Source organism: Aphelocoma coerulescens, unplaced genomic scaffold (genome assembly GCF_041296385.1).
Source record: "Aphelocoma coerulescens isolate FSJ_1873_10779 unplaced genomic scaffold, UR_Acoe_1.0 HiC_scaffold_184, whole genome shotgun sequence".
NCBI lineage: Eukaryota > Metazoa > Chordata > Aves > Passeriformes > Corvidae > Aphelocoma > Aphelocoma coerulescens.
The window spans coordinates 168,838-179,839 of NW_027183532.1; the positions used below are offsets into that span (position 1 = coordinate 168,838).

At 57.9% G+C, this 11,002-nt stretch overlaps 2 long non-coding RNA genes across 2 annotated transcripts; one reads left to right on the top strand and one right to left on the bottom strand.

The window, feature by feature from the left end:
* Window positions 1–1,755: 1,755 nt before the first annotated feature.
* LOC138101033 (uncharacterized) lies at window positions 1,756–8,445 on the top strand. The gene is made up of 2 exons (XR_011147002.1): window positions 1,756–2,188; window positions 3,046–8,445. It is a non-coding gene; the product is annotated as an uncharacterized lncRNA (long non-coding RNA).
* LOC138101034 (uncharacterized) lies at window positions 6,798–10,567 on the bottom strand. Its single transcript, XR_011147003.1, has 2 exons — window positions 10,351–10,567; window positions 6,798–6,943 (listed from the first exon to the last, which is right to left on the bottom strand). It is a non-coding gene; the product is annotated as an uncharacterized lncRNA (long non-coding RNA).
* Window positions 10,568–11,002: the final 435 nt, after the last annotated feature.

Here is an 11,002-nt window from a genome sequence, read left to right on the forward strand (position 1 = left end):
TCCTGTCCCCCCACCCCGCCTCTCCCTGCACACCCCGAACCCCCCACCTGCCCTCCTTCTTTGACCCCCTCTGCTCCCTTATTCCCGTCCTCTGTCCCGTCTTTCTCCCGCAGCCGCGGGGCTCGGGGCGCCGGAGAATAAAGCCCAGAGGGCCGGAGCCCGGCGCCCCTGCCCTCGCTGGAGCCCCACACGGGGCCGGACCCGCTCGGCGGGTCCCCTGTGCAAACAAGAACACCGCCGGGGCTCCGGCTTTCCACACACACACTGGGGATCCCCTCCTCAGGAGGGGGTCCCGGGGGGGGTGGGTGGGTTTCAGGGAGGGTGGTGGGTTGGGGTGGGCCCCCTCCGGAGGAGGGGGTCCCGAGGGGGGGGTGGGGGGGGGTGGGGGGGGTGGGCCCCCTCCGGAGGAGGGGGTCCCGGGAGGGGGTCAGGGTGGGCCCCCTCCGGAGGAGGGGGTCCGGGGGAGGGGGGTGGGGCGGAGGGGGGACTTCCCCCCCCTCCAGTCCCCGCCCCCTCTCCCGGACCCCCTCCTCCGGACGGGGCTCCCCCAGGCCCCCTCCCCGGGGCCTCCTCCTCCGGACGGGGCCCCGGGGGGGAGGGAGGGGGGCGGGTGGGGGGGAAGCAGAGGGGGTCACGTCACTCTGCAGCATGAACAGACATAGAGACCACAGGCTAAACCAACAGCCCCTCCCGTCGAGCCCCCCCACCCCACCCGCCCCCCCCTCCCTCCCCCCCGGGGCCCCGGTCCGGAGGAGGGGGTCCCGGGGAGGGGGCCGGGGGGAGCCCCGTCCGGAGGAGGGGGTCCGGGAGAGGGGGCGGGGACTGGAGGGGGGGAAAGTCCCCCCTCCGCCCCACCCCCCTCCCCCGGACCCCCTCCTCCGGAGGGGGCCCACCCTGACCCCCTCCCGGGACCCCCTCCTCCGGAGGGGGCCCACCCAACCCACCCCTCCCCGGGACCCCCTCCTCCGGAGGGGGCCCACCCCAACCCACCACCCTCCCCGAAACCCACCCACCCCTCCCGGGATCCCCTCCTCTGGAGGGGGCCCACCCCAACCCACCACCCTCCCTGAAACCCACCCACCCCCCCCGGGACCCCCTCCTGAGGAGGGGATCCCCAGTGTGTGTGTGGAAAGCCGGAGCCCCGGCGGTGTTCTTGTTTGCACAGGGGACCCGCCGAGCGGGTCCGGCCCCGTGTGGGGCTCCAGCGAGGGCAGGGGCGCCGGGCTCCGGCCCTCTGGGCTTTATTCTCCGGCGCCCCGAGCCCCGCGGCTGCGGGAGAAAGACGGGACAGAGGACGGGAATAAGGGAGCAGAGGGGGTCAAAGAAGGAGGGCAGGTGGGGGGTTCGGGGTGTGCAGGGAGAGGCGGGGTGGGGGGACAGGAAAGGAGGGGGGGGAGGACGAGGACGGAGCACAGGTGGGGGGGGGGTCAAGGTGCAGAGGGGGAAAGCGGGAAGAGGAACACGGGGAGGTGGAAGGAAAGGTGGGAGACAGAGGGGGAGGATTGAGGGCAGGTGGGGGAAATTGGGAGGGGAAGGGGAGCAGGGTGAGGGGGCAGGGGGGACGCGGGATGGGGGGGGGGAGGAACGGTGGAGGGGGGGGGGGGGGATGGAGGGGTAGGGCAGGGTTGAGGCGTGTAGGGGGAAAGGGAGGGGGGATGGGGGGGACCGGGCCGGGGGGGAGGGAGGGGAGGGCTAGGGGGGAGAGGGGGGGGGGGGGTTGGGGGGGGGGGGGGTGTAGGGGGTGGGGGAGGGGAGGCAGAGGGGGAAGAACAGAGAGGGTTAGAAGAAGAGAAGCAAACACAAATATAAAGAAAAAGAAATACAGAGACACAGAGATATAGAAATATAGAGATATAGAACCCGGTCCGGCCGCAACCTCTCCCACCGAGCACCGAGCGCGCAAATGGCGGCGGGGCCGATTCCCGAGGCTTAAATCCCCTCGGCCCCGCCCCGCGCAGCCGCTCTGGGGCCCCGCGCACCTGTGCGGACCCCGCCCTTCACACCTGTGCCGGCCCCGCCCCGCCCCGCCCGCGCCTGTAAATGCCGGCGGATCCGCGCCCGCTCCGCTTTGTGCGCTGGATGCTCATTCTGCTCGTCCCGGGCTGCGGCGGGACCGTCGTTCGGAGCGCTGTGCGGAGCCCGGCCCCGGGGGCTGCTCCCGGCGCTGCGCCGAGCCCGAGGCGCTGAGGTGGGACCGGGAACGGGGTCCGGGGATTCGGGTCCGAGTCCTGTCGGTGTCTGCTGGGGGTCCCGGGCCGAGCCGCTTGTCCCTCGGCGGGCGGGGTGTGGCTCCCGGGCTCGGAGAACTGAGGTGGGATTGGGGATGGCATTAGGGATCGGGATCGCCGCGGCTGGTTAAAAGCCGCTCCGGGATTGGCGCTGGGGCCGAGCCCGGCGCTGCCGCTCCGGCTGCGGCCAGCGCGGGGCTGCGGTCCCGCCGGAGCTCCGGCTACGGTCCCGCCGCGGCCGCGGGGAGCCGGGGCCGTGCCGGGCGGGCGGCGCTTCCCCGGAGCAGGCGCTGGATCGCGCCTGGAAGCGGGCGGGGCACGGGGACCGCCCGTGCTGGCCCCGGCACCCCCAGAGGCCGCCGCTCCCGCAGCGCCGCCCGCCCCGTGGGGCGGAACCGGAGCGGCGGCGCTCCCGGCCCGGGCCCGCCCGCAGCCCCCGCGGGGACGCGCAGCTCCCCCAGCCCCGGCGCTGCCGAGGCCGCCGCACCCCCTGCGCAGAGCAGCGCCCGCCTCCCCCCGCCCCGGGGCCGCTCCCCCGGGGGCCTCCCGCCCGCCGCGCCCCCGCCCAGCGAGCGCGGCTGCAGCGCCGCGGCCGGGAGGAGCCGCTCCCCCGGGCCGGGCGCTGGCGCCGAGTCCGCTGCTGCCGCTCCTGCTCTGACTGCGCCCGCTCTGGGGCCGGGGCTCGGGCCGCTCAGCCGGTACCTGATGCTCTCCTTCCCCCCCCCCCCCCCCCCACTTTCTCTGCGCCTTGCACTCTCTAGTGCAAAAACCTCTGGCTTTGAAAGTCCAGTGGAAACTGTTTCTCCTTTATTTCCAGAGCACAGCATCTCCTGAGTGGGAATGGATACACAAGGAGCACCAAGTCGAACCCTTATGTGAATGCCTCATCTGGGCCTTGAACCCACACCTGGCCATTCTTAGCACCCTGCTCCAACCAAGCCAATCTCAGCTCCTGCCAATGTCCTGCCTGGCATGGCAATGCCAAGTGCCAGCAAGGTAATTCCTTTGCAAATACAGCTCCTTCTTTTATGCTAATGCTGCTTTACACCCCAGCCCCTGCCATGGCCACAGGGCAGAGCTCCATGGCCAGCACCTGATCATGGAACACCACAGGTGATCGCTTGGGGGACAGTACAAAACTCTTCCCATAGCCCTGATTTCCTGCCCTTTCCAGGATTTCCCCAACAGCTGTCAAGGTGCTCATTCCATGTCCCTTTCCAGGGAGAAAGAAGCAAGGCAAGTCCTGAGGGTTCACTTGCTCCATGGCCAAAGTTCTGGAGAGTGTCAGAGCTGCTCCTGCCTGCAGAGGGGCATTTCCCGCAGGTGAGTGTTCACAGGCCAAAATCACAGTGGCGGCTGAGGCAGCTTTTGTGGCCCAGAGCTGCACAGAGCTCTCAGTGACTCCTGCTCGTTGCCAGGAGTGTTCCTTGGTGCTCCTTCTGTGTGTCCCAGCTGGCAGGGAACGGGGGGAGGGAGAAGGCCAGCAGCCCCAGGAAGGGAACCAGCAGCTCTTGTGCTTTGGATTTGCAGAGAGGAGCTGTGCCTGCAGTGTCCTGCCTGTGGCACACAGCATGCCAAACACACATCCCGGGAACGGGCACTGGGCTGCCTGGGCAGCGCTGGGATGGACATGGATAAAGGGCGGCCCCTCGGCCAGGGGCTGCTCTGAACAGGCACCCGGAGATGCTTCGGCCCCGACAGACCCCACTGACGCCCCAAAAATACCCCAAGGAACAGCTGGCACCGGGGAATGTCGGCACGGGCTGTTTGCAGAGGGGCTCAGACAGCAATTCCCGCTGCCGACCTCCCACACACCTGCCAGCTATGTCCCAGCCACCCAAAATGCCTTCCCTTCCAGCCTGAGGACATCATCCCTCAGCAGCGTTAAAGCCAAGGCAAGCTTCCCCCACAGCAATGAAATGCCAAGCAATGCCCTCAGAGATGCCTTCAAATGAAAGGTCAGAGGCAGAGAAATCTCTTTGGATTGAGTTGGCAGGTTTTGGGGAACCAGCTGGAACTGCACAACTGATGGAAAGCTTTCACAGGTGGCTCACACTGCAGGTGCCCTGAAGGCAGGGATGTGCATCCCTTTCCTGAGGGAAAAGAACTTCCAGAGGCTCTGCAATGAAATAGCTCCTGCAGGGAGAGAACTCCTCCCATGGGCACAGGGGCTGCCTCAGCACGGGCTGGGAGCGCGTCCGGCCAGCGCCTTCTCCTGCTTCCAAATATCACCTGGAGCCCGAGCTCGGGGGGTGCAGGCAGCTGAATTCCAGGGAACTCTGTCAGGTGCCCCAGGGACATGGTGGGGGGGGGCTGGGGGATGAGGGTTACAAACAGCAAATTCTATGGAACATGAAGCTGTCCTTGCCCTGACCCTGCTGAGCTTCCCTGGAAGCTCTGCTACTTCCTGACACCTGCTGTTAAATAGGCAGCTCTGCATGGGAATATCCATGCTCCAGGAGGCACTAGGAGGCTATTCCAGTGGCAATTCAGGGCTTTGGGTAGAATTCATGTGAACTAGCAAAGCCTAACCCCAAATCTGGGCACCACACAGGGAACAACCTTTGTGCTGCCCTGGCAGCCAAAGCCCCTGGGCTGGGAAATGTCAGCAGGCAAATGGATAGAATGATTTAAATCCCAGCATCCCCCAAAGGGACAATCCACTCACCTCCCTTTGCTCCCAAAGTGTCCACTCTGTTCCCCACAGGTGCCCTGGGGATGCCAGGGAGGTCCCTTTGCCCACAGTGCCTTTCTCCTGCCCCTCTCCAGCCCGAGGCCTCTTCTCCCTTCCCTGCCAGCTGCTGCCAAGGAAGGAGGACACAGTGAGTCCTGAGTTCACCTCCAAATAGTCCTTCCCTCACCTTGAGATGATCTGAGACTTTACCCCCAAAATGTCCCCATCTGTCTCCTTCTGAGTTCCTCATTTTTTACAAGGAAGCATTCTTTCTCTGCTCTGGAGATTACCACAAGATTTGCCCCCAAAACTTTCCCCACCTGTCCACTACCTCTTTCCTCATTTCCACCTCAATATTCTCATTCTTTACCCTACAGACACTTTCAATTTTTACCCCTCAGAACTTCCCTACCTGGCCATAAAACCTCAGTTTACCCCATCAAGTGCATTCTCTCTGCTACAGATCACCTCAGATTCTACCCCCGACATTTTCTGTACCTCTCCACCACGGAGTACTTCATTTTTACTTCAAAATACTCCTTTTCTACCATGGAGATTCCCTCAAGTTTTACCCCCCAGATTTACTCACCTGTCCACAGCAATTCCCTCAGTTTACCTCAGGATGCTCCTGCTCTCTCCTAGAGATGACCTCACATTTTACCCCCTCAATTTTCCCTACCTGCCCAATTCTGATCACCTCCTTTTTACCTCAAAATAGGAGTTCTTTCTTCTACAGATTAACTAGGATTTTATGACCAAAATGTCTATTTTGTCCCCTGTATACTGACCAGATTGTAAAACCAAAACCACGCAAGTTCTGTCTGTCTTATCCCCAAAATGTTCATTCTGTCCCCTACAAATTAGGTCCGATTTTTTCTCAAAAACACTTACTGTTCCTCCATAATTACCTCAGGGTTTGCCCCCCAAATTCTACCTCCTCTTGACTACTGGTCACCTCATTGCTTCCTCAATATGTTCATTCTCTGCCCTACAGATCTTCCCACGTTTTACACCCCAAATTTCCTTGCCTAGCCCCAGTGACTGCCTCAGTTTATGTCAGTGTGTCATACTCTCCCTAGAGATTACCTCAAGTTTGACCCCCAAAATTTTCCTTAACTGTCCACAACTTATTACCTCATTTTTACCTCAAAATATTCATTCTCAACCTCTAGATTATTTCAAGTTTTACCCCTCCAAAATTCCCCTACCTGTCCACTACTGATTCCCTCTTCTTCCTTCAATATTTATTTACTTTCTACCACATAGCTTCTATCAAGATTTACCACCAAAGTTTTCCATCTGTCTACTACTGATGACCTCATTTTTACCTCAACATGTTCTTTCTACAGCTTATTTAATGTTCTTTTTACACAAGTTTCCCTACCTGCCCACAACTGATTCCCTCATGTTACCTCAGTGTGTTCATGCTCTCCCCTAGAGATTAGCTCAGATTTTCCCCACATGCTCAGTACTCATCACCTCATTTTTCCCTCCAAGTGATCATTCTCTGCTCTTGAGATTTTGTCACGCTTTGCCTCCAAAATTTTCTTTATTTGTCTACTCCTCTATGCCTATGCCAAAATATTCATTCTGTCCCCTACAGGTTACATCAAGTTTTACCCCCCAAATTTTCCTTCCTCTACAATATTAACTCTTTTCTGCCCCAAAAATGTGCATTCTCTCTCCTAAACATCACCTCAGCTTTTCCCTCAAAAATGCCACCTCGCTCCCCTCGACATCCCCTCCCATTTTCCTACACAAACAATTCTTGTGTCCCCTCTCAGTCACCCCAGGTTTTCCCAGTGAGGAGCTGCAAGGAATTCAGGCAGGGCCAATGACACCAGGGAACAGCTGTAAATTCAGAGGCAGAGAGAGAAGATCTACCAGGAAAGGGGAAAGGTTCAGAAGACATTTCTGCAATTAATTAATTAATAATTATTTCCAGTTCCCCACTGAGAAGAACACAACCTCACAGCTGTTAAGGCCTGACGGTTCCCTGCAGGGAGAGCTCAGCACACGTGCCCAGAGGCAATCCCAGCATCTGAAAGAAAGAAAGAAGCAGCAAAAGGTGATTGCTTCTCTTTCCAAGTTATTTCAAGTGCTCACACCCAAACCAACCTTTGCTCTTGATTCTGGCCGGGTGCATGGTGAGCGGTGGGCACAGGTCATGTCATCCATGCTGATGTGAGTGATGCTTTCTGGGGGAAATCAGCTGATTTCCAAAGTTCCCTTCCTGCCCTGTGCCTGATCTGCACAGGAGAAAACCCCTTCCCTGAAGGGACTTGTGCTCCCTCTAATCCCATTTGCCCAGTCTGTTCCATGGGGATATTGCCAGCCTGGGGCAGCAGAGGCACCCGCAGCTCTCAGCACTCTCTGCTCCAAGCACAGCTCTGGGCTCCTTTGCAGACTGCCTCTGCCGTGGGGTTTTCTCCAGGAGAAGCCAAGGAATTGCTCATGGAAGGGTGGAGATTAAGTTAGCCCAAAGGGAAGCAAAGAATAAGTACTCCAGGAAGAGCCCTTGGGAGCTGCTGGGCTGAGGTGGGAAGGGGACATTCCTTGCCTGCAGGGCCAATACACAACAACCTCCAACCCAAAGCACAGACTGGCAGGTGGGGTCTGACAGCACCACTCTGACAAACCTCCTTGTCATTCTTCCCTGCAGTGACTTTTGCAATCAAACTCTGAAGCTGACAAGCCCAGCAGCTCTGTCCATCCACTCTGGAAGGAAAGGATACTCCAGGGATGAGGCCCATTCCCAGCAAACGCTCCCAACACAGCCCGGAGGCACCGCTGGAGCTCGGGTGTGGGGCTGGGAAGGGCTGCCAGGAGCACGCAGCCCCCAGGTGGGGTGGCAGCGGCAGCAGCAAATTCCCACAGGCTGATGGCACAACAGAGAGACAAAGGCCAGCAGTGGCCACGGGAGGTGCAGGGTTAATTCTGCTCCCTGCCCTGCCCCATCCCTGCAGGAAAGCTCCAGGGGGGAGAGAAACTCTCAGGGTGCCCAAAATGCAGCATCTGTCACCCTGATCCCGCTTCAACTCAGAGTGTGGGGCCAAGCTCCCCCCACAGGTAAACACTGAGCTGACCTGGTCAGGCTCAAACACAGCCCCAGTTCTCACCTCCAGCCTGCTCCTGGGGCTGCTGCCACATTCCTGACAAGGTGCCAAAGGCCCCTTTGGACAGGGCTCTCTCTGTCTCAGGTGCTGGGCACTGCAGGGACCAGGGCAGCCCCCTCTGGGGACAACTGGGGATTCATCCCACACCACGGGCAGGACCAGGGGCCCTCCAGTACAGGCTGGTGGGGCCAGAGCTCCTTGGGTTTGGCTGCTCAAACACCAAAGCTTTTGGCAAAGATGGGACAAGTTAAGTGGGTTTTCCTGCCCTGAGAGAGAGAGGAAATTGTTAAAATTAAGCATGGAAATTAAGTTCACTGTGGAAGTCAAAGGCTCCTGGCTTTCCCACTCCTGTTCTGATTGCTCACTAGAGGGTTTTATCCATAAAAAAATGAGAGGTGGCACCAAATAAAAGAACTCTTTTTCAACATTTTTCCCCTACTTTCTTTCACACATAAAAAGGATGTCCATTTTTACTTAGTGCATTCTTTGCCTAATTTTAACAGAACTGTTTTCCTTCCAGGCCCCACTTGTGGGTTCTTCACTCCTTTGCCATCGGACTTTGGACAAAGGAAGAGAAGGATCGGCTCCACATGGGTGTCATCCAACGGGGAACACCCCCTGTACCAGCCCCAGCCTTCTCCAAGCACGCTGCCTCACTTTCCCCGTTCTGGATGCTGGCTCCAATCCAGTCTGAGTTCTCCCCTGTTTTCCATGTCTAAGGACAGGAACTTGTCCTGGTCAGGGTGTAAGGCCTTAAACTGCACATTGATCTGGGGGGCTGTGACTGGGATTCCAGCAGGGAATTCACTGTTTTACAAATAAAAATTATTCCAGGGAGCTGCTGCTTCACCACACAGTGTCAGCAAAAGAGAGAAAACACTAAAGGTGTATCCAAAAACAAGGATGAAATGATTCCTCCTGCTTTTAGTGGGATCAGGGCTTATGCTGCCCTGGAATGACAAAGAACTTCTCCCTCAGCCCCCCAGAGAGCCCTCGAAAAGCCAAAGTGCAGCAGGGAAGGAAGGAAGGAAGGGCATCTGCTGGGGCAGCACAGGTCCAGCTGCTCATGGGGACTGGGAATGAGTGCGGAGCCAAAAGCACCTTCCCAGGCTGGAGGGGCTTGCCTAAAGCACCACCTCTGGGAAGCAAAGGGCTATGGAAGAAATGGAGTGGGAATTTACAATAATAATCATCATGTATCGGGAAAGAGCAACAACAGAAGCAACAATCATTCCAAGGGAGCAGGAGGGATGCTGAGCTTGAAACGAGGTTTGAGTGAGGCAGCAGCTCCTGGGAGTTCTAACCCACAGCTCCAGCTCTGCGATTCCAGGAGCACTGCAAGCTCCTACTGCCCCGTCCCCGGCTTTGCCTCCTGCCAGTACTCGGCACCTCGGGCACGGTTGGGTGCGAGTGCTCCAGTGCTGCTGCCCCGAGGGAGTGGGAAAATGGCCATTAAACCACTTCCCACTGGGCTGGCTCCGAGCTCGGGCTGGGGAAAACATTTGGCACCCCTGGCATTTCAATGAAATCAGTTTCCATCACTTTGAAGAGGCACTGAATAAACCCAGGGCACATAAGTAAACCTCTCCCCATAAGGACAGCCCCAGGGAATATACAATTATTCCTATGCCTGGCCAAACAAACCAGCAGCCAGGTTTTGGGAAGAGACTCCAGACTCTTATCTCCTTCCCTGGCTGTAAAACACTTGCAGAGGCTTTGGAGTTCATACAAGCTTGTCAGGATTTGGATGCTTCATGTAAATTCCATTCAGATACTGGAATGGAAGTGTCCTAAAGGCACCTCCACTCAGACTTTAATTTTAAGCCCTCTACCACCAAAGAATTTAGATGTTCTTTTCTTAGGAACACCCCACCTCTGCTTCTTTAGGTGTCTCCACGTGGGACATAAATTAAATGTGGACAAATTTTAGAATGCAGCTTCCAAGTCAAGTTACCTGCTAGGAAATTACTTCAGCTCTCTGGTACCTTGGGCTGTTTTAAACACAGCCTGGCCCTTCATGGCTGAGGCTCTGAGCTACACAACTTGTGAGTGGGCAAGTAGCAGCAGCTGAGGTCTCATCCCAGCTGTACACAAAAACAGGGAGTGGGGGCTGCACTTGGATACGTGCAGGCAGGGTTGGGCCCCTTCTGAAAGCTTCAATCCCTGTTTTCCAGAGATTCAATCAGGGATAATGACATTTTCACAAAGCTCTCTTAAGGCACGTGAAAACCCGAGTAAGAAAATGGAATCAAACCCTTTGTTCCACTGGCCTCACGCCCCAAATTCCAACGGGACAGACAAGTCCCTCTCCTCGGAAGGCAACGTCTCCTACCTGGATCTGTGCCTTCCGCAGCCTTTGGTGGCCGCTGTCTCCATCCTCCCACACCTCCTCATCTTCCTCCTCAGCAGGCCTGGCTTCCTCATCCTGCAGAGCAAGCACAGGGACAGTCACCAACCTGCTCATCCCAAACCTGGCCAGCAGGGATGGACTGCTGGGACCCCCTGGACGGTCACCCCTCTGCTGGGCACCATCCCTGCTCTGCAGTCCATTCCCGTTCCTGGCCTAGCATCTCCTTTGAACGGGATGTTAAACCACAACCACTTGCTCGGCTGGGTTTTGGGACATCAGAGACTCCCCCAAGGCAGTGGACAAAGCTCCTGTTCCCACACCCTCTGCCTCCCAAAGCCCTGCTAGGGCCAGGCAGAGCAAAGGAAACCCCTCACTTCCTGCTGGAAATTTCCTCTTGTGCTCGGAAACCCAGGGAAATCGTGGCTGCCCCATCCCTGGAAGTGTTTGAGGCCAGGCTGGCCGGGGCTTGGAGCACCCTGTGGATGGAATGAGGTGATCCTTAAGGTCCCTTCCCACCCAAACTATTCTGCCATTCCAGGATGATTCTGTGATCTCTCCCTGCATTTATTTTGCATCGCTTCCTCTCTAATTTGAATTCCCAAATCAAAATGAGTTTTTAAAGAAATCATTTAAA